Genomic DNA, 24,263 nt, shown 5'->3' with positions numbered 1-24,263 from the left:
TTCACTGGGTGTGTGTGTGTGTGTGTGTGTGTGTGTGCGTGCGTGCGTGCGTGCGTGCGTGCGTGTGTGTGTGTGTGTGATGTGAAGCCAGATGCAGAATCCTAATGAGACTCGAAGCCGCTGCTGCCTCTTTGCCACCTGACAGCTCGAAGACAGATTCTGCTTTTGTGTTTGTATTTTGTGTGTGTTTGCAGTGCACATGTTTATGTCTGGTGTCTACCGCCGGACTATTAGGATTCAGACAACATTTTTACCAGAAGACGGATTATCCTAAAAACAGCTGAACAGGCTGCCAGTGTGTGCAGAGACGTTGGTTAGTTGATCAGCGGGTCTCAGAGGAATGTGTCTGGTTGAAGAGGCTAAAGACTCTGTGCTGATTTTCAACTTCGCCTTTAGCAATTTGGTTGGTGAAATATGGATTAAACTGCTGCTCTCCACCTTCCACCCTCCTCTTTCTCCCCATTTGTCTCTGTCTTCTGTAAATTGCTATAAGGGACAATGCCATTTAAAAAAAAATGTTATCCTGTTGAACGTTACAAGAACCTGACCTGCAGAAAATAAAGTATCAAGATAGCGGTAAAAATACTAAACAAAGACAATAAATATGGACTTGACCGCTCCCTCTTGTTCTTAATATTTTTAACCTTGTACAAGCACAGCTTTTTTTTTTTAAACTAACCTTGATTTGAAATAAATAGCCACCAGAGTGCTGAGAAACCTGCAATCCCCGGGTTATGTTGTTGCACCAGTTCCCATATAGCTCTGACATCAAATAAAAAATTAACTAACCACAAAAAGTAAAATTGTGTGTAACAGTGTTTCTTGGCAACAAATCTTATACTGCTGCAAAGCCTATTTATTTCTCCTTAAATTGCACCACATTTGTAAAGGAAAATCAGTTAAGCAGCAGAGTTAAGTATGTAGAAAAACTTTCCAAATCTTTTGCCAATGACAAACAGCTTATATGTTAATAACTCTAGTTTGGTGCCGTTGATTGGATTGGGTGATTGAAATCTGAAGAAAAACACAACTTGTCAATTTAGCAATTTATTCATTTAACAAACGGGCCTGGCACCGTCGCCAGCTTGGTAATACACTGCCATGGGATAGCATCCCAGTATTCTACCAGCACATGTCACAAGTCAGCTAGTGTGGTCGCATTCGTCACTCTGGTACGAACGCAGAACAAAACCAATCAAGTGTTCAGTGGGGTTGAGGTCAGACTGCAGACAGGTCCTTGGCACCATTTAAAGGAAAATAAACAGGCTTTCCAACAGCACCAGATTAACTGCCAAGAAGAATTGTTACAAATGAAATAATCGAATACACACGTTTTTCTGTACTCTATTTTATTCTAATTTATTTAATTCTACTCCTTTATTGTCTTTACTTGTGTGGTAGTTTAAAATCTGGCTAAAGGAGCTTCTTTATAAATATCATTATTTTATTATTGTTACAATTTTGAATTTGAAGCTTTGAAAATTTGTGTAGCATCGTCAGGCAGTCAAATCATGTTTTGGATACACCTCCAGTGGACTGTGTCATGTCTGTACAGCAAGCTGTGTGTTCTCCTGCGTGCTCACCAACACACCACAAGTGAATTTTTATGTTTCAAGTCTATACTTTTTTTCATCAGATGTATTTAGAAGGCTAAAGGGGCCCATTTATGTAACACCTATACAATTACTGATACTAGGGAACATTATCATACATCAGAATGGAGTATCACAATATACTATGACATTTCATCCAGTGCTTAGTTAAACTGTTAAATGTAATAACATATTTTGTGGGATTTGTATGAAATATTTTTAGACACTCACAGTGCCCTAGGCATTCTTTATGAAAGGTTTCATCAAGATTAAGCCACTTATAGGAGGAGATGGGGACCATACAAACATAGATATGCTACAATCATTATTATAGTAAGTGCAGTGATTGGGATGTGAGAGTGTTTCAGTTGGGAACGCTGTCTTTTATTTTCTGCTGTTTGTCTAGAATCCTGCCTGGAATGTGGCCTTCATATAAATCACAAGATCATCCCAGTAAGAGATATTTGGGGGGATTTTTTCTTTTTTATCCTAATCTTCTCCATGAAAAGCTCATTTTTATTGTATGTGCTTATTGGCAAGCACTGAGTTCAAAAAGCAGAAATGGCTTTTTCTTCTCAAATGACCTCACATCTGTTTTGGTGCTGTAGAAATAAAAATGGCCTGCATTTGTATAGCGCTTTTCTAGTCCCTAAGGACCCCAAAGCGCTTCACACTACATTCAGTCATTCACCCATTCACACACACATTCACACACTGGCGATGGCAAGCTACATTGTAGCCACAGCTGCCCTGGGGCGCACTGACAGAGGCGAGGCTGCCGGACACTGGTGCCACCGGGCCCTCTGACCACCACCAGTAGGCAAACATGGGGTTAGTATCTTGCCCAAGGATATTTGGCATGCAGCCAGGAGGCAGCCTGGGATCGAACCACCGACCTTCTGATTAGTGGCTGACCTGCTCTGCCACCTGAGCTACAGTCACCCACCCAAATAAGAAATACATATAAAAATCGAGGCATGTTGCTGCAGACGGTCCTGGGATCAAAACTGAGGCCTTTCTATGGGTTCTGTCCTGGTACACCAGCTTCCTCCTAGAGTCCAAAAAAACATGTGTGAGTTAGAGTAATTGGTGATTCTAAATTGCTCATAGGCGTGTCTCAACCCTCAACCCGGGATAACTGGGAAAGGCACACAGTGACCCTGAATTGGACCATGGATGGAAGAAAATGGATAGACTGCTGGATTGTGTCATTGTGCAAACATGTATAGACTTAACTGTACGCCTTCTGGTGGTAGTCCAGATGTCTGCTTTTGAAAAAGCCTCACTGACACAGGAGGAGTGATGGTGTCAGTGTCCGGGGTGATTCCTGCAGAAGGGGAAAACGTCCACATTTCCAAGGTGCACACAGTCATTTGTTGACAGTGGTGCTGGTGGAGGCTGATAGAAAACCTTTGAAATTTTTATGTTTAAAGAGAGCCATTTATGGGAAACCTGAGGTATGTGTACACCCCGGCAGTGGCATCTAGTTATTCTAGCATTAAGCTGTAATGCTATTCTAAGGGCTTTACCGTGTGTCATACAGCAACCTTGCTTGTTTCCTGTTACGACTGCGCCATGCGATGATATATATCATATGATAAAATGAAACGTCTGTCATTTCGCATTTTGTGGTATTTCAGAATACACTGTGGCATTACTACTGGTATGTGGACGAGCCCAACTACACAGCCCTGTTTGAGTTTGATGGTGCACTTTATCTGAGATTGCATTGAGACTTTGCAGTCGTGTTTTGCAGGCAGGCTTTTTTCTTGATGACCATGCAGGAGAAATGATAGGCTCAGGGAAGCTCCACATGAGGATCATCTAGTGTGTGTCACTATGTATAATCCTGTGACCAAAATACTGTTTTTGTTCACAGTCTCCATGTAGCCATCAATGAGTATCTAAATATAAGCATATTTTTCTGTAATAATAACCCGTGGTAGGTCATATGGGATTTTAAAATTTTCAAGGTGCTAGTTTAGCGAACATTTGTTTTGCTGGCTCTCAGGCTGAATATGCAAGATTACATATTACATATGCTATAATTCTAACTTGAAGTGAGTTGTTTACTTGTTATAACGTACATATTTATGGTGAGGCTTAGTTTGCTGCTATAGTTTAAGCTTGAAAAGGTCCATGGTTACATTTTGTCTCTTACAAAATGCATTGTATCGTTGTGTTTTTTAAGCAGTTTTTTTCTGCCTTTTATAGTTTAGTTGGTCTCACATAATGCTGATGAAGGTAGCATTATATATTTTAATATTTAATATATACTGTAGACTTTGTATTAATGCTATAGGCAAGCAGAATATTACAATATGTTGGACCTTTAATCATTTAGTTTTTGAAAAGTGTCTTCTATTTTATACATTAATGTTTTATCTGAACTTTTTCAATTCAACATTTGCTCTGATTTTCTCACTAAAAAGAAAAAAAATACATACAAATTAGTACCATTCATTTTCAAGTATCTAATTAAATGTAATTTTATTTATATAAACTATTCACAACAACATGTGCCTCAAGCAGCTGATTTAAAAATTAAAACAGAAATAATCCCTTCTGTGTGGTCATTATATAAGCTATTCTCCCAATTTACAGAAAATGCACTGTATCATGATATATAGTGTTATATGAAATGCATAATATCGGGATATGAGATTTTGGCCCCGATTTCATGCTCTCTCTTTAGGCCTTTGCATACATCACTGTCATGAATTAATGTTACAGTAACCAGTCATAGTCACGTCTGACTACAGACATAGACCCCATCCTGATACTGATTAACTGCCTCCAACAGTTCACAGCCACTGCTTGTTATCTTTTTTCCTGCCTATTTCAGTACCATTGAGATTAAAAAAAAGACCTTTCCACTGAATTTTTTTGCATCATAATACGTCTCAACGCGCCCCCTCTCATTGATGTGTAAATGCTGATGTTTCTGAAGTACGCCCGAGTTTCCTACTATTACTGTGAAGATTGCTGCAGTTGAATTTTTATGGCTTATCTGTTTTATTTTTGCCTCCCACGCAGCACAGTCTCGACGAGCAATTGTTTCACATGAGAAGAGGAACAGCATTGATCTGTGTTTCTCAGGCTAAGCTTCCCTTGATAAGTCAAATCAAATCAAATCAAATCAAATCACTTTTTATTGTCACATCACATGTGCAGGCACACTGGCACAGCACATGCGAGTGAAATTCTTGTGTGCGAGCCCCACAAGCAACAGAGATGTGCAAACACAACAACACAAACGAGCAAAATACAAGAATGGCCAACCTGAAACTAATAAATATATGTACAATATATAATAGTGTATGCATTTCTGGATGTGTATACTAAATATTTTCCTGTGTGTGTGTGTGTGTGTATACACATTTTTACAAATTAAATAGTAAAAAAATAAAATAAAATAATAATAATAATAATAATAATAAAATATATAAAATATACAGAGTTGAATATGTGCAAAACAAGTGGCATTTATATACAGTGTGGAGTGCATAATGTTGAAGTTCCAGTAGTGAAGCTGAGGTGTCTATGACGTGTTCAGCAGTCTGATGGCCTGATGGAAAAAGCTGTCTCTCAGTCTGCTGGTACGGGACCGGATGCTGCAGAACCTCCTTCCTGATGGAAGCAGTCTGAACAGTTTATGGCTGGGGTGACTGGAGTCCTTGATGATCCTCCCCGCTTTCCTCAGGCACCGCTTCCTGTAGATGTCTTGGAGGGAGGGAAGCTCACCTCCAATTATCCGTTCAGAGCACCGCACTACTCGCTGGAGAGCTTTGCAGTTGTAGGCGGTGCTGTTGCCATACCAGGTGGTGATGCATCCAGTGAGGATGCTCTCAATGGCACAGCGATAGAAGTACGAACCAGCCAACATAACTTGTGGTTTGTTTTCAGTTTTGGAAATGGATTGGGTCCACTGCACCATCTGCAGATATGTTGTTGCACTGAAGCATCAGTATGTCAACAACTGCGTGCTTACTGTATCTACTGAAGTGATTAATTTAAGCTGAATATTAAGCGGGGCATCAGTTTACTAGATGATTAAAGCTCAGTCTTGTTTCTGCTTCTGTTAGGTATTTTTCTAATTGACTAGCAATTATTCAGACGCATGCTGGCATGCTGTGTAGCCTGTAATGGAGACCAGGGGATCTGTTACCTTAACTTGTGTTTTTACTTGTTTATGAATGATTGATATTGGAAGCTAAATGAAAAGACACACACATTATTTTTATTGTTTAGGGATTCTTTATTGACTTTAGTCAATATTCTGGGAGGACTGTTTAAGTGTCGGTTTATGTTAGGAGAGCTGAAGAGTGAAAACAGCTCAGGTTCCCTGCTTAGGAACCGCTGAGGGGAGACTGAAATGACAGCTCAGGGGAGGCTAGTCTGGGTCTTTCTAATTTATGTATTTATGATTAAAGCATACGTGTTATTGAATTTTATATATATATATATATATAAAAGTGTAAAACCTCATATATATGTATGTGTATATATATATATATATATATACACATACATATATATGAGGTTTTACACTTTTACCTCATTCTCACTTAATACTAAATGTGTCATTAAAGTCACATGGCAGTCATATTTCATTAATTTCATTAATTTTGTGTTCATATACATTCACACACTACTGCTTTGTTATTGGTTTATATAAGCTGCATTCACCATTTTTTTCTATTTTCTCAAGTTACCTGTCAGTTGCTGGTTTAAGTAAAAGAAGCAGCAGGGTTTAAATATAGAGGGCAATCATATGGACTGAACCATCTGCTGTCATTGCATGGGGGAGAATGTTTTCAACATGAAATTTAAATGAAATGTATTTATTTCCCCCATTGCATCTAAAATGGTTTACTCCATTACGCCACATGTTGAGCTTTCTTTCGATTAGGGTAGATTATTTGTTAATTTAAGGCTTATCTTTGAGTAGAGTTCTGCTTAGTTGGTCTCTTTTATGGGCCTACTTATTACTTAAAACAGCCTGTGAATTATGATGTTTTTGATATTATTTTTGGCTTTTGGGGTAGAATACAACACACGTCCTTTGTCTGCTTGGTAGACCATTCCAGAAACATGCCTGAGGCAGTTAGAGTATAAAAGGAAGCTAGGTGCTTTCAGAGACCGGGCGGGTTTGTGTAAATGTGTTTGAACGCCTGTTCTAATAATAAAAGCAACATATTTATTTCAGCCTCATGGTTCTTTGTCAAACCTGAAGCCACTACCAGCCAAACTGATATGTCCCAATCAGATAAAGAAGAGTGACTTAACGTCGGGAAAGAGTGCACTACTTTCATTTCCATGAAGTGACATTTCAGTCAATTATCCATTACCTTGGCAACATCTGTAGGAGAGAGCGATGAGAGAAGCCTGGAGATGGTGTGCAAGAGATCCAGAGAGAGGAACTTTCTGGTAAACTGTAGAGAAGAATAGATTGACAGAAAATTGGATTTCATGGCGTACCATCAGGAGGGCTGGGTTCATTCAGCGTGCTGTGTGTCTGCAGGCATGCTGATTATGATAGCATAGCTCTTCTGTGCACACAGGACTTTAAGTCTGCCAATACTTGGCTAAACGGGGTATGTGCATACGCGCATACTGCACACTCACATATTCATTCGCCAACACATCTCACAATATAGGTCATAAAGGTTTTTTTATGTAACAGTTGACACGGGAGTTTAATGGAGTCCTGCAGTTGCTTCTCTTTCCGTTCAGGCCTACTAAGAGCCGCTGGAAAATTAAATAATGAATGAGGTTAATGGGTCACGATGGTTACATATGACCCTGTTTTCCATTTATTTCTCGTTTTCCAGGAAGGTCACCTGTCCTAGTGCACTGTCTGGTCCAGTCAATAACAGCACACACACAGCCTAGTTTGTTGCTGCTGAGCAGATCTGATCATCTAACTAACAAACTCATGTTTTAAGAGCTTAGAGCTGCTTTCTTGGGACTAGCAGCAGCTGTGGCAAAACTTCAGTCACCTGCTGATAACAATTTCAGTTGAATATCTTTTGTTTTTGTTGTGACTTGAAAGAAAAGGTTGCATTTGGGAAAGGGCCAGTGGCTCTTGGATTTTATTGTATTTGCATTTCATAAATTAAATAATTCAGTAGAGTATCTGATGACAAAAATATGGATTAGTTCCAACCGCAGATGATAGTCAAACTTTCTCTATGTGCAGAGTTGTGGATATTGTGCACCCACACGCATGCAGAAACACACACTTTGAGTGAATGAAGCTGCAATTTTAGCTGACGTATGTGGGCCACTTCCCCTGCTGCCTCCTGTCTCAACACTGTAGGTCAAAATATGTTCACATAAGAATAGTTTGTGTTCAGCATCCAGCAGAACTTATTAAAAAAAAGTGTGTACTTCCACTTCCACTAGACGTGGCTACAGACTTAAAGCTTTGTGCTGCTTTCCTTACAAATCAGATTTGAAATGTTGGTAGTGCTGGATGGAAATCAGAATTCATCAGGGGGCCACGAATGTCTGTACAAAATGCAGTGGAAATGCTCGCTGTGCTTTGAGAGATTCAGTTTTCACCAAAGCAGAGTCATGGCTGAAGTTGATAATTGCCCAGGACACATTTGGCTAACCGCTGTTGAAAAAAGATATATGTGACCAACAACACCCTTTTACGGGGTTTGTTTTGCATTCTCATTTAGAGCTATCCCCTTGTAAATGACTCATCCAAGTTACAGTCAATGGCAGTGAAATACAGGATCTAATAGATTTCCAGTCACCTCTAAACAGTGATAGAACTGATCTTCATATTTCATGTTGGTCTTCTGGTTCAACAGTCACAGACAGTCAAGTGTTCAGTCAACCACAAAATATGAAATCAGCAAGTCAAACACCAAGTGCACAAATGAGTGACATGCATCAAAGCCTAAGCCATAATATATTGCATTTTTCACACTGTAAAGTTACCAGACTTGATTAGCAGTACGAGGTAGGCATCCAATTTCTTCTTGAGATTTATAGTATACAGTCAATTACAGTAATATGCAGTATACTTTTTACATCTTTTGAATTGCTTCTTATATTTAATGTAATTGTGCTATTTTAAATATTCAAATCACTTTAGAAACACACCAGTGTGTTTACCTGTCTTCATTCACATATTTCCCTAACGGCCGCGGCAGATGGCTATCCTCTTACTGAGCCTGCTTCTGCCCGAGGTTTCTTCTTGTTAAAAGGGAGTTTTTCCTTCCCACTGTTGTCCAGCGCTTGCTCATTGGGCGTTGTTTGTTTTCTCTGTGTTATTGCAGGGTCTTTACCTTATAATAGAAAGTGCTAAAAAACTGTAATTATTATCATTGGGCATTTGTAACTTCATTACCCTTTGTATGTTTCAAAAGCTCACTGGAAGAATGAAAAATGAAATGTTTATTTACAGGTAATATATAAAAATAACTGAATAGCACATTTCTCATTCTAATTACCAGAACCTCCTGAGGTTAACCTTTGTCAGTGGACAAAGACCTAGTTCATGGGGTAAATATAGTTCAGTGTGCCGAGCCTGTGGTTATGTTTCTGTATGTGTGTCACTGTGTTCCATTGTGCATTGTGACCTTCATCAACCTCCACCCATTCACTCATCACTCTGCTGATTGTTAGGCATCAAAGGTACACACTGTGGCTCACAATGGCATTGTGGTTGCCAAGCAATCAAGCTCCAGATAAATTGACAAAGGACATTTTTACGACATCCTGTATTAACTCAGTAACCCCCTTTCCAATGTAAACATTTCCATCTAGTCGACAACAGTATATTATTCCTGCCCTGAAGAGCTAACAGTTGCAGCCATTGTGAAGCAGTTAAATCTACATTAAATGAGGAACTCGCTTGCATATGTACTGTACTGGGCATGGTACGTGTAAAATAAATTTTACTAACTGACATGACTTCACTCTCGTTCTGCTTGCTGGTTCAGGGAAACCCTTTTTTTTTTCTTCCAGTTTTAGGATGCTACATTCTTCCAAACTCCCAGGGATACTTATTCAACACTAAAAGCTGGCTCACCTCCTTCATCTCCATGTGTAGAACCTCCCCTGAGTCATGGAAGCTATGCTAAATTTAGCAGACCTCAAAAAGTAATGGTGTGGCAAGTTCTTATTGAGTTTTCTGCCCACAAATATCTCTCTCACTCTACCTAGTTGTGTTTTGCTCTCTATGCTTATTTTCTCAGTAAAAGGCTTGTCCGTGACTCACCCACGGCAGAGTGGGGCCCTATGAATTATTGAACCAATGGTGGAGCTCTCATAAATAATCTAACTGTATATCGCTGGGTGAGCATGTCAGTTCATTGGATACATCTCATCTTGAGTCTCACTGTCAGTACCACCTAGACCTGGGTCCAGTAACAGCTAAAGGCCAACATGGACATAAACTGCTGCACATAGATGCAAACTCGACAATATACAGATATATGGAGCGTTTTCATTGGCTTCTATTGAAAGCAGTCTGTCTGGGCTCTCAAACAGAAATGACAGTTGCCAGTACAACACAAGCCAATGCAGACTATATTGTGGAGGCCGCTTGTAAAGAGTCAGTAGTAGATATACTGCACAGTGGTAAGAAGATTCTTGGTTTGGATCTCCTGGTTAGTTTGCCAGTTTCTATGTAAGATTGCATGTTGTTCTTCTGCCTGAGTGGGTATCCTCTGAGTCCTCTGAGTCCTCTCCTTATTGTCCAGAAACATGCACGTTTCATTAATTGATTCTAAATTGGTAGATTTAGATAGGCAGATAAAGTGCTTAAGCATATAGAATAAAGTGCTTTATGAATATGTGCAATCTTTAAAGTGCTTTCAGTTGTCAGTAAGAGTAGAATTGTGCTATTTAAATGTCAGACCATGTCCCTGTGCTTTCTTCTGAATAATATGTTATACAGTTGTAGTAATGAGGAGGGGATAAAGTGGGCAAGATTATCTGCAATAGCATTCGCCTACAGTTAATTAGTCATTCAGTCTAATTTGCAAGTTAATAAACCAGTCAAGTGAGCTATGAGAGAGCTATACCATGTGTGTCATTAAATCAGAGAGTACTGTCATCCCATGGTCCCATCTACGCACTCGACGCATTTTTTTCCTCCGTCATGCATTCATGCATGCAGATGTCAAAAATGTTGCAGCCATGTATATCAGCATCTAGTTAGCACTACCAAATGAGAGCGAGCTGCACAACAAATATCAGCAAACACACAGACTGTGCACGTTGGCATGCAATCTGTCTTCCTAGTTAAAGGTACACTGGCTGTATTTGGAAAAAATAAAGCAAAGCGAAATAAAAAATTGATGTGTGATAAATTTGTTCTCAGATATGCTGTGAACAAACAAATAAAGCTCACGTGTAATGTTGTAATTAATTAGATTTATTATTTTTCCCTATCTGACCTTTTTACATATTTTACTGAAATTACTGCCACTTGATACTGTGAAATGTGACAACAAAATGAATGATAATTCATAACTCAAATGTTCAAAACAACTGGACAGTTTAAATAAGTCTCAGAGTTTACAGTAATGGCCTCTGGTGGACTGGTGCAAAGCAGGCTTATCCTGGTTAGGAGTTGGAGAGCAGCCATGATAACTCAGCCAACAACAATATGTTGATGACTGCAGTTGGTTAAATTCACAAAGAGCAAAGCCAGCAAGCAGTACAGATACCGAGCCTGTCTGCAAAGAAAACATATCTACTGGAGCTCACAGCGCACAGTTCAAATCAATTTGGAAGTTAGTTTGAGGACAGCTACACCAGATATCAGGGTTCACCCACCAGCCCAATCACTCTGTAACACCTTGGTAATAAGCCAGCTAACAGTTGGCTAACCCACTATTTCTGAAGTTCTGCGACACTTTGTACGACATTGCTTCTTCATTGCACTGCTTCCTCGAGTGCATGAGAGAAGTCAGAGAATGGCTTTCAGACAATTCCCTTATCCTGAACGAAAAGGAAGCGGAGATTGTGGTGTTTGGCAACCATATCCCTAGGGGCCTATCAGCCGATACCTTTGGTTCCTTTGCCACTTCTTTCTCTGACTCAGTTAGTGACCTCGGGGTTCTGCTGGACAGCTCTTTCAAATTTAACAAACAAGTGTCTTCAGTAATCAAATCTAGCTTCTACCAACTGCGCCTTATTGCTAAGACTAAGCACTATGTCCCTCATAAAGATCTTGAAAAGTTCATTCATGCTTTTGTGACTTCTAGATTGGATTACTGTAACTCCTTCTACTTTGGTCTTCACTCCGCTCTCCTTCACAGACTTCAGCTTGTCCAGAATGCTGCGGCTCGCCTTCTGACTGGCACTAGAAAGCATGCCTCTATCACCCCAGTTCTTATTGAGTTGCATTGGCTACCCATAAAATATCGCATTGAATTTAAAATATTGTTGCTCACTTTTAGAATTATAAATAATTTAGCCCCTCGTTATCTTGTCGATCTTCTTAGTCTATATGTCCCTGGGCGAGCCCTCAGGTCTTCAGCCCAATTACTCCTGGCTCAGCCTAGATCTAGACTTAAATCTAGGGGTGACCGTGCTTTTGCCCTGGTTGCACCAAATCTGTGGAACAACCTTCCTATTGCTATCCGTGCGTCAGACTCCGTTTTATCTTTTAAACCCCGTTTAAAAGCTCATTTATTCAACATAGCTTTTCCATCTAGTTAGCGCCCCTGTTTTATATTTGGTTTAATTTCTTATTTATGTACTTTATCTTTTAGCTATATCTGTTCTTAGTAACTTTGTTCTTATATTCCCTTTTATTGTTGTATAATTAGTGCTCTTAACCTGATGACACATGTGGTACTTTGTTAATAGTCTTTTATTTATTGTCTTAATTTTCCTGTTTTTATTGTACAGCACTTTGGTGTACCACTGGTCTTTTAAATGTGCTATACAAATAAAGTTGTATTGTATTGTATTGTATTAACCTGATGTTGTAGAGGTTAAATTCCACTAAAGCCATAGCCATTGTTCCACATAAATAACCAACAGTGTCGAGAATCAGGTCAGTTTCCTTTTCTGACTTGTGGCTCAGAAAAGGAAATGTGGGACCCGTGATACCCACCCATTCACTGTGAATAGTTTGGATATTTACCTGAGATCAGTTGGACTTTGCTTTGAGTCATAGAGCTCCACAGCTGATGAGTTCTGGGCGGCAGTCTATGTGTGAAAACGGCTTTAAATTTGAGTCGGTGAGTCACAAACAGAGCTTAAAAGCAGCTGAATTTTAATCTGGAGGACTAAAGCTATGGGCCGATAATAACACTCTACGTGGGAGTTTGTGGTGATTCGGCTAAACTAGCTAAAACCATCACTCAATGCAGTCATAATGATGTCCTTGAGTGAGTGCTAATTATGTATTAGGACTAATTGTGTAACCAAGACCGCAACTTTTTTTTATTTGAGTTTGGATTTTTGGATTGAATTGGTAAATGATTTTGTGTGTTGTATGTGTTTATGTGTTACTTACTTGTTAGGTGTCACTGTTCGCATGTAACTCTTGAACAAGAAAGGAAATAAAAATGTCAAACTGCTCATTAATTAAAGAACCCAGCAGTAGATTAATCTGCATTGGTGTCGTACAGTAAGATTTGGCAACAGTACAATCCAGTCTCTGGACTGCCAGCATGCTGTAGGTAATGGCGGTGAATTAGGTATAGAGCCAGGTCTAGAGGTGGTGTGGGCAAATGACTAGGATGCCTTCTGGGCTTCTCTTGGGCAAGGTGTTCTGGGCATGTCCTGGGGAGGAGGCTCCAGGGTGGAACGAGAATATGCTTGCATCTTTAATATTCCCTGGGAATACCTTGGTATTCCCTTGGACAAACTGGAGGCGGTGGCTGGGGAAAGGGAGGTCAGGGCTTCTCTCCTGCAGGAGAGAAGCCCTGACCTCCCTTTCTCCTGCAGGAGAGAAGCCCTGACCTCCCTTTCCCCAGCCACCGCCTCCAGTTTGTCCAAGGGAATACCTTGGTATTCCCTTGGACAAACTGGAGGACAGCAGTGATAATAGACTCATAATAGATAATAGATAATAGATAATAGACTCATGAGGCTGCTGTCCCTGCAACCCAGCGTTAAATAAGTTTCAGAGGATGGATAAAAGGAAAAAATTGTAATTAATGTGACACATTTTCTTGCTTTTATGCCTAATAGCATTGGTTATTTTATGGTCATTTCAGTAAAAAATTTAAAAATATAATCATAAGTTCATAATTCTTTCTTCTTCTGTCTATCCACAACCAAACAAAAGGTTAAAGGTAAAAAAAAATTTAAGTGTCTAATTAAAGATTTTTTTAATTTTTTCAATTCTTTTTTAATTCACCTGTTTGTTAGTAATGGTAATATAATAATATACTGTAATTGTGCTTAGGTTTCTGAAGTAAAAGACTTGATGTTATTGAGATGTTGCCCACAGTCCTTGACATCTCTGAGCACCTGGCTCTTTGTATCAAGTGCAGTACGTGCACTCTGTGACATCGGAGGGTCATTTCAGATTCTAATTGCTCATTATTTAATGTAAAACTGACTTTTAGATGAGCCAGTTTGCTAGTGACTAAATGCTGTACATTTATATACTTAACCATAAACACCCAGACCTCCCTGCTTCCTGTGATTAATTCTCGTTGCAGTCACAATATTGATTGTTTGACGTGTGTGAGAGCTGCTGAATATTGGAGAAACACTTCAACAGCTTTGAACGTTTTAGTGTGGTTCTGCTGATGGCAAGCAGCCCTGAGATGCAGAGCAGCAGGTGCTGAGTGAACACACCCCCTACGGCGAGTGGGCAGCATTGACCGCTTATAATCGTTTCACCAATGGTTTCACTTTTTCTCCTGTTGCTTTGTAGCTCGTTTTTACTTTTGTGGTTGATGAATTTGGACCAAGAAAGCAAAATAAAGACACTGGGATTTTTTTAAAGGTTTGGCATGTATGAATATAAAAAAAATAATAGAACGTGTAGGTTTTTGGTGTAATTGTACAAGAAACGAAACAAAAGCAAAAGCAGTTCTCTTGGCAATTTGCTTAGCTGGCGGGCTGTTGCCTGCATGGTGCCTTTCGTGACTGTTATTCCCACAGGAAGTGAAGGTTGTGGAATGCCCCTGCAGTCTCTCTCCATATGCCCAGAAGAAGAAACACGCACACACACACACACACACACACACACACACACACACACACACACACACACAGGACAGCAGAGGCTCTGCTTTATTGTGTGGAACACTATATTTATGGATAATGTTTGATTCTTGGCCTATTAATATAGTTTATTCCTACGACACATGTTCCTCTGAGAGAACCGAACATCAGATTGGATTTTGAGCATCCCTGCTGGGTAAATAAATTTGCATGTTAATGAAAGAAATTGATTTTATCAAGACAAAGACTCCATACTAAAACCTTTCCTGTTTCATGAGAAGGCAAGTCTTTTATGCAAATGTAGAAATATCTAGAAATTCACTGATTTTTGTAATTCTGGATAGGTGAAAGACTCAGTGATCGGTATCTGTTTTTGTTCTTCTTCATCTAATGAAAGTCTACATTGTGAGGCTTTCACAGCGAGTATGCCAGAAACTCTTTCACTTAACATACATATTGGAAAAATGCATTTTGGCATGTTAACAACAAATTGTCCAAACAGCGAAATACATTTGCGCTTTACATTAAACAATGTTTTCAGATATTAAATTATGACACATAAATTGTCTGTTCCTTGCCAAACATGCCAAAAAATGTTACTTAAAAAGAAAAACACTATGTATTCCTTTTAAACCACACAAATCACCATGGTTTCTTTAACCATTTGATCAGACTTAATCAATGATTGTATCAGCAGTTAAAAAAAAAAAAGCACTAGCAGTCAGACGAAAAGTGGAAGCAAACAGCAGTCTCAAGTCCCTTGTTTTGTTGATCCATTTATCCACCCCAACCTCCTCCTTTTGTAGCTTTATAGCTACAAAATAGGGGTGGGTTTTAATAATCAATTCATTGATTAAAATCGATTCTGGCTTGGATAACGTGATATCGATTCATTAAAATCCTGAATCGATTTTTTTTTTATATAAATGTATTTTGCCCAAAATGCCAGAATCTCAGGTGAAACATCACCAAATTTCGACAACCACCAAACATTTAAAACAGTAAATGAGAGCAGGTACACGGCTTCTGCACAAAGGCGTAAACACACAGCGCGGACCCGCGGATCAGAATCAGTGAGATGTCGCCTTTCTCACACACTCGGGGCTGAAAGCCGACAGCTCGCTGATTCTGATGTTTCGGCGGGTCCACGCTTTGTGTTTACGCCATTTTTGCACTGATTCTAAAGCTGTTAGTTTGATCTCTCTCCAAACAATATTGACCGAACCAGCAGCAAAAGAAGATCCAAACTAGGCTTCACATAAACATCGTCATGGATTCCCTCTTACTTTTGCTGTTTTGCTTCCACCACAATAAAATCACACTTCATGCACAGCTCTCTCTCTCTCTCTCTCTCTCTCTCTGTACTTCAAGAACAGTTTCCCATCTAAAAATCTGTTTTCTGCATTATTCGCTTGCTTGTTACGCACAAGTCTACCGTTCTTTACAGCGCTGTCGGCCGCTGTTTTTTTTTCCTTTTACATACTTCCGAAAAGAAAACCTAATTTCTGCCATTCTATACTGAACAAATTTAAACTTTTTAAAATTATGCAAAATGCAAAACGCTTAGCCGTGTCTCTAATAAAACCGCTGTAACTTCAGAGGTGATGTTCATAAGTTGATTAATGGTTTCCTTTTGTTTTTGATCTACTGCAGAATATTTTTATAAAATTCCAGGCCAGGAAAATCACCTTCATGTTTTTCTGTGTTTTATCTTCAGCTACTTTGACACAAAGGCCTCTGCTGTGATGCTTACACCTTTGATAAAGTCTGGAAAGTGTCAGCTTCCTTTTTATAGATACAAAAATATGTAAATGTACTGATCTGAATTATAATATTTCTGACTGTCTGAGGCAAAATTTCCCAGATTCAAATCGATTCGAATCGAATTGAATCAAATTGTGGATCGAATCGATTCAGGAGCTTGTGAATCAGAATCAAATCGATTCTAGAAATCAGTGACGATACCCAGCCCTGCTACAAAATGATCATGATGTTTCCTACTTAGCAGCCTTTTATCCACTAGAGGGCTTTGTAACTTTGGGAGCAAAAAACGTATATTATCACAATGCTTGTGATTTTAAAAATGTGGGTATGTGCGTGTCTGAACTGATGCTTGTCAAAAGATTTCTTTTCTATACCTAGGATGGTTCAACAGCTGGTTATACAAATATGTTAGAAACAACGTGAATAATTTATCCAAGCTATTGACAGGTTTTTGCACCAATAAATTACAAATTTGACAGCAGGCCACTATGAATGGTCCACACAGACATGCTTTGTTTTATACCCTAATGCAATATTGTTGCAAATTAAATGCAACAAATATTTTACAATGAGTTCACTCTTGTGGCCTTGGGGTTTATGGACAGAGCATGGAAAGTTGGATAAGATACATTTTTGGTGGGATGATAATCCCTAATAAACCCAAACAGATTCTGGTAACATTTAGGTTAACAATCATGTGCGGTGCGGAGCTCCATACTGTGGTGGATTACTCTATCCAGGACGCCGTGTGAATTTCTGTGTGTGATCCAGGTCATTGGCTGTCAGAGCAGCTGTCACGTTACTCTGACTGACGAGAATTGAAACGCTGAGAATGAAGGATTAATCAAGCATAGTAACGTGGCCAGGATGATGACACGGCGCCAGCACCTGCCAGCACTTCGCTCTGCATTTGTCTGAGTGTGTCTGAAAAGCACCTCACAACTTGAGCAAGACAGCCGCTTCCCGGTTTCCATGCCAACCGCAAGGGCTGTTCATGTTGGAGCATGCTCAGTTTGGCTACCTTCTCTGTAACAATAGCCAGTGAGAGGGCTCACACTCACACACACTCTCTCTCACACGCACTTTACTCCAGCTCGCAGTGGGAGCGAGACAGAGAGGATAGGCTGCCCGCTGCGCTCCGGAGCTCATAACACACACAACGAGCAACAGACACACGCTGCTTTGTAACAAAGGTGAGTACACAAACATACAAAAATTCTTTTCACTTTTATGGCCTTTATTATCTTATGCGAAAGAGTTTGTGGCATATGCATCCTTCCCTGTGCTGGAAAGACCTGCAGAGTGGAGATAGTTGTTACCGGTGGAAAAACTAGAGCAAAAAGGAAAGAAGCATGTGGTCTGGTTGGTGAAAGAGCTGCATGAGCCTCTTTCTTAAAATGCCTTTGAAATGAGGCTATTATCATACATTCAATTCCCTATGTTTCAGCTTGCAGGTGGTCTCTTGCAAACAGGGGGTCTTGTCATTTTATGAATGGTGAAAGCAGATTGAATATTTATTCTGCTCAATCGGAGGTGTAGTAGTTGACGATGCAGGGATCGCTCAATAATTCATAGAGCCTTGTATGGAGGGAAGTCGAGGGATGACAGCAGGTGTAATGTGATGCTTTGCATGGACAAAGATAGATGTTCTAGGCTTCTTTTGATAGTACAGCCCATTTTTACAACCTACTTTTGCTTATTCGTGTGTTCGTATCGGACTAAAGCTGGGAGCTTGTGTGATCACTAAATGTGTAACTCAAAAGGGCAAAGTCTTTCCTGGAGGAAAAGCAGGATAAACAGATGCAGTCTGATGTAGATGCTCAGACATCTTTGAAAACGTTGCATGATGTGAGTAGTTTCTTTTCAGGTCTGGATGACCCTCTAAAGATTTTGGGCCTGTATGTGTGTTGCGGACTGTCTGCCTGTCTGTCTGTGTGCGAGTTTGTACCGGGGCTGTTCTACACAAGAGATATCGTCAATATGAGCCATCATTCCCGCCCCGTGTCTCTCTGAGGCATACTTAGAGATTCACTCACAGGCAGACATTCACTGCCCGCCTCCCACAAGATTAATTATGGTGGCTGATAAATTCCTGTCTGGTCGATAGTGTATTCCTCTGCAGCTGGCCAGAGCCTTGTGTTTGTGTTGGTGTATGCTGATGGTTATTTAGAGAGCAGCATGAATATCAACTGGCCTTGGCTGTGGCTTCATGTAAAGCAGAGGTGAAGGAATGGGTGATCAAATTCATAACAATTTTTTTCAGTGCTTATGAACATTAGTCTTGTGTTGGGATAGTTCCTTGCAATAAAGTATGTTTTGCAGTCATCTAATGACACCATAAAACTCCTTATACCGTTACGAATGACCTGTTTTACCAACTTGTTCAAACTTTTGACTAGAGCTCCTTAATTTCTTTTTTCAAGTAGTTTATTTCAGCCAGCTGTAGCTTACATGGTTCCATGTTGATGTCCTGAAATTGATTTAGAAAATTTGATTTAGACCAACAGTCTAAAGCTCTAAATAATTACATTTGCAGTAATAGTTGCAAACAGAAAACACAAACATCTAATTGCAGATACAGATACAGTCATAAGGCATTGAAGATTTGCACATGCTAACCTATTCTCTACTCTTGTTCTATATTGTGTAAAGGCTCAAAAGATATTAGCGCAGTTTAATTTATCCCGAAAGCCTTTGTTGGGTGTCTTTTGCACTAAACGAAAAAAATTGATCAAGAATCAATACAACAATTGATAAAGAATTGGACACATAGGCAGAATCATTAAAGGCATTGGTATCAGTAAATTCTCATCAATACTCATCTTAGTCGGCAATCATTGTCTATTGGCACAGGAAGTGAGGTCTTTTGGAGTTGTTGTTTGTTGGTTCTGGATAAATATAAGTACAGCCGGATGTCTTTGCTGTTTTTTATATTTTGTATTTTTCGACATCAGGTAATGTGCAAGAGGTTTATCGGCTGGCTGCTGTTGCTGGAAATGGTGACAGTGAAAGTTGGGACTTAAGTAGTAAATGTGCTATAAAATCAAAACAAAAAGCTAAAAGAGGCAAAAAAAATTGCTTGAGATAGACTGTTAGAAATTTCTTGTGGCTTCAGATCACACACTCTATATAAAACACACTACTTAAAGCCACCTAGTAGCCATGGCCACCTGGCATTCAAAGTGGCACTTCTTCCTGGTAATGTGAGTCTACAACGAACGACTCACTTTTGGGTCAAAAACCTCTAGTGGCTATTTGAGGTACTACAGCCACTTGGATTAGAGCCTTTTCATATTAGTAATTTGTTAAATTATTGTCTGCGTAATGTTCCTCTTCCTGTTCCATTACTTACATAACCACTCCAGTGCCTGGATTATACTTTCCCTTTTGGTCCAAGTGATATAAATTTGATGATGAGACTGTGAGTGCGCGGGTCGACATCCGTTCGTTTGACTGTTTTTTGTGGCCGTGAGGACTCATCTGCAGAGATTTCATATCACAATGCACCAACCGTGCATGGGCACCAGGCGGCGGACTTCAAGTGCACATTAAAAAAGTCTAACAGCAATGTCTCCAGCTGTCCGTGTTTGCAACAGAGTATAATCAAGGCTTAAGTTTCCCCTGTCTTTCTCTTCTCAGTTGCCTGTCTGACAAAGACACACAAGGCACACACAGCAGTACCTAAAATTTTCAACTGAGAGGACAATTGACAAATAAAAGAGGAGAGGATGGGACACATGGCTGCCTAGGGAGAAAAGAGAAAAGCATCAGAGAATGGAAAGTTGTAGAGTGATGGATGGTAGACAGTGGGAGAGAGAGGGAGGCAGTCTTTCACCCTGCGGGAAATTGGAAAATAAATTGAGTTGACATAGAGTTTGCATAGAGATATTGATGCTGGGGAGTGGGAGAAGAGAGCTTTTGACTCGGGGCTTAAAAGGTTCACGCGAGGCTAATCATGTCTGTACCCACCGGTTAGGATGACCAAAAGGTTTCTTGGGGATAGTAATTAGCTATTTCCATCTGCCATTTATAGAAAGATACAGTCCAATGTGGTTGGCTCTTCAGCGCTAATTAAATGGTGCTTTGGTATATAGTTAGGTGTACTTAGGAAAATGAGGAAGAGTAATTATTCTAACAAAAATCAGAGAAATAAACTTAGCTGTTATTGGAGCATCTTGTGGGTGAATCTTCTGCTTGGTGCCAGTAAAGTGGGACCCACTGTGGGATGTCAAGTTTGATTTTTAGTGATGTTCACATTTCGATGGCTTGGAGCAGACAGCTAGAGTAAGAGTAAGGTGTCATGCATGCTTGTATGAATGTGTGATGGAAGTACTAGTCAAAGTATGCTATGTGTTCAACTATATATATCCATTGCAGGAACTTTGCCCGAAGACAAGGATCTTCTGGGAGTCATTGCTTTTCCACCATGAGGACTGGGGTCTAAATTATGTTCTGGGGAAATTATTTTAGCCCTCAGAAGACCTTGGCGAGGTGCAAGGACTCTAAATGTGCACCAACTTTGGGTGGATGGGGGAAGTGCTGCACTTCCACTGGCTGCATAAGATACATGCAGCATTTGGACCCACATTTTAGAAATTGTTTCTATCTAAAAAATGATGAGAACACAGCAGCAGGCCGTGCATTAAACTGCATAAATGTAAATGCACTCTCATACAATAGTGAGTTTACTGAGCATTTGAGCGTTGATGTTTGTTAGTCAGGTCTCTGTAAACTGAGGTGACAGCTGATCAATGGCTCTTCATCCTTTTCATTTCCAGTCCCAACACCCACCCGTTCAGCCCCACGTCTTTGTCTGTGCTACTAAGATACATCCCTCCAGCTCCATCTTTTCATCGCTCTCATCCCTTCTTCCTCCAAACCCCTCCTCTCCTCTCCTCTCCTCTCCTCTCCTCTCCTCTCCTCTCCAGTTTAAGCCAGTCATAAGTGTGTCCTTGGCTTCCTGGGGAGCAAGAAAAGGGGCTTTACTTCCTTCCCCCTCCCCTGTTCATTTACTCCTCCTCTCACTCTCCCTATCTTTAAAAAAGGTGTTAGTCATGTGATGACATCCAGAAAAGCTTCAGCACATACAGATCCTCATAGGCGCCTGTAGGAGCCAGTCAGTCGATAATCAGGGCTCGATGTATCTCTGATGGAGCTGACAATGAGCTGACAAGAAAGGCTTATGGAAAACACTGACACCCCCCACAGCAAGGTCAGGGTTCAGCATTGATCCGGTGAAAAAGAGGCGACTGCAAGAATACATGGCTGAATTTAAAAGCAGTTTGTCTAACGTTACAGAGTCACAGAGTTTCGTTTCTGCCATGTTTTCTCCGACTGCTTGGAAAGTCGCATCTTCCAAGTCATTTCTGATTCACTGAGTCTGGCCAGTATTGTAACAGGGGCTCTTTTGCAAAGAACCAGATTTTCAACACCAGAACTTTGTAGTTTTGATATGAAATCAGTTTGTAGTCCAACTGCTGCTGACTAGTTACGCTTCAGTAAGCTCTGGTTGCAGTTCATTTGAAATAAAAATAAAGACAAATGAAATTAAATAGGGGGAACGGTCTGCAACCTATATGTCTCCAAGTATTAGGAGCCTAGTATTCATATTAATAGCATATAATTACCTTTGTCAAGCAAGTTATGTTTTTTTGGTCTGCCAGCCTGCCTGTAAACACAATAGCTCAAAGTTTTAAATGATTTCCATTTAAAGAAATTAAAAATTTAAATTTTGCGTATGCGTACAAGGGTCTTCAAGGTCAACGTAATGATTTATTGGTCAAAAATTGACAAAAGGTCGTTTACCTTAGAGACTATGATTCTTAGAAGTGTGGTGTGGTGTGTTGTCAATATATAGAAAGTACTGTATTATCCTGTCTTCCTTCTCTCTCCCCAACCAATCACGGCAGATGGCCCCGCCCCTCCCTGAGCCTGGTTCTGCCGGAGGTTTCTTCCTGTTAAAAGGGAGTTTTTCCTTCCCACTGTCGTCAAAGTGCTTGCTCATAGGGGGTCAAATGATTGTTGGGGTTTTCTCTGTATGTATTATTGTAGGGTCTACCTTACAATATAAAGCACCTTGAGGTGACTGTTGTTGTGATTTGACGCTATATAAATACAATTGAATTGAATTGAATGACTATAAAGATTTAAAATATAACAAGGTAACTTGAGCTAAAAATGTAATAAGCTCAAGTTATTCATGTGCATGTAATTACAAATCAATTGCTGTTATTTACTTACCTCTTTTTATCTGATTTTTACTGCACTACAAGGACGGAGGTTTGTGCTCTCTGAGTGCTTCTTGTTTAAATCTTAAAACTTTTAATGCTTCTCAGCTTCTCAACTCCAAATCTTAAGAATAACCTTAAGTTTCTAAGACCAGCAGGGCATTATTGAAACATTTTTCCCTATTTTGATGTCAAAGAGGATTTTATTTTTTCTTTTCCAAGCAGCTGCCTGTAACAGAGTGGGTGAATAAAACATGGCACAATCTGTTTATCTTCCTCTGACTGACAGGATGATTTAGAAAAACAGTGCTCTCTTTAAAAAAAACTCTAACTGCCTTCATCATCAATGTCCATTCCTCTTTTTCAACATCCACCTTCGTCCTCTCTTATCCCCCTCTCTCTCATGATTCCTGGTGATTGGGAGGGGGTGAGGCATGCAGCCATCTGCTGCCCAGCAAATCCTCTCCTGCCTTATCAGCCTTAATTTGTTTATTAACGCCACTCCTGGGACAGCAGCGATACCTCTATCTCTCTTATCCCATCAATCTCTGCTCATCTTCCTCTCTATAGTCACCTAAGCTCTCCGCCTCTTTTCTCCTCTGTGAGCTTTTATCAGATGTTCCTCTTCCACTCAGTTTAGGCTCTTCAGCTCTGCAACTGTTTGCTCCCTTTATTTTACCTGGTAGCATTCATTTTTTCTTCTGTTTGCCTACGTCTGCCTTTTTCTCCCAGAAGACAGATTGTAGGAATGAGGTCAGAGACTGTGTGTTCGTGTGTCTGTGTGCAAGTGAGCATATGGATGTGGATATGAATGTAAGGCGACTGTTGAGGTTTTGTTTATGTAGGTGTTGCTCTTGCTGATGTCATTATGATCCCCTGCAGAAAAGACAACGGACACAGGAACATACCCTGGGGATAGGTGTGTGTGTGCACGCGTGTGTGTGGACCTTTCATTGAACCTGGCTACTGTCATATTGTATTTCTATGGAATCTATGTTTGCCCACACTACATCACTAGATAGTTTACTTTACTGCATATTCTTTTATCATATTTTCTTGCCTCGGGAAGTAATTAGAGATTAAAGGTTTACTCTAGCAACTCCTAGATCTTTGGGGACTGCTTTGTTTTCCTGGAGCTTAGATATTTAGCTGTTTTTTGTTATTTAACTCAGATGTGAAAAACGAGAATTTATGTATATTTTATTATTTGGTCAGCTACTTGATACTGTTTAGTAACCTTTAAAAATCCCGAAACACACATACACAAAACTGTAACTGTAACTTTAAAAATGCAAATAATTTGTGAGTAGTGCGAAGTATTTTATTACCAATACAGGAGAAAATCTCTTCAAGTGGAACTAAAATTTATTTCAATAAAATTAGATTTTGATATTGAGAAGACACAAAAAGTGGGTGGGGTGGTTGTGGGTATCAAGGGTCTCACAAACAACACATTATTATCCCACAAGAGATTTTGAAAAAGGAAGTCTGATGGAAAATGTCTGCTTCTTTGATA

The 24,263-nt window shown here is 39.8% G+C and overlaps 1 protein-coding gene across 3 annotated transcripts in view; it reads left to right on the top strand.

Annotated features, from left to right (window-relative positions):
• The window catches only part of arhgef49 (Rho guanine nucleotide exchange factor 49), a 71,494-nt gene that overhangs the window by 11,102 nt on the left and 36,129 nt on the right, over positions 1-24,263 (top strand). Inside the window, exon 1 of one of the 3 annotated variants that reach the window (XM_086266394.1) lies at positions 17,594-17,713. The exons of the other annotated variants lie outside the window; for them this stretch is intronic. The gene's annotated coding sequence lies outside the window, so the exon portion shown is untranslated. Of the gene's footprint in view, positions 1-17,593; positions 17,714-24,263 lie in introns of those variants that run through there. 3 annotated transcript variants of the gene reach the window in all.

The sequence above is a fragment of the Aulonocara sp. 'chitande type north' Nkhata Bay genome, linkage group LG16, assembly GCF_057382095.1.
Source record: "Aulonocara sp. 'chitande type north' Nkhata Bay isolate Kocher_YH1m ecotype deep benthic linkage group LG16, A_spYH_male_GT1.1, whole genome shotgun sequence".
In the NCBI taxonomy this organism is placed as follows: domain Eukaryota; kingdom Metazoa; phylum Chordata; class Actinopteri; order Cichliformes; family Cichlidae; genus Aulonocara; species Aulonocara sp. 'chitande type north' Nkhata Bay.
This window is presented reverse-complemented; position numbering and strand designations above follow the sequence as displayed.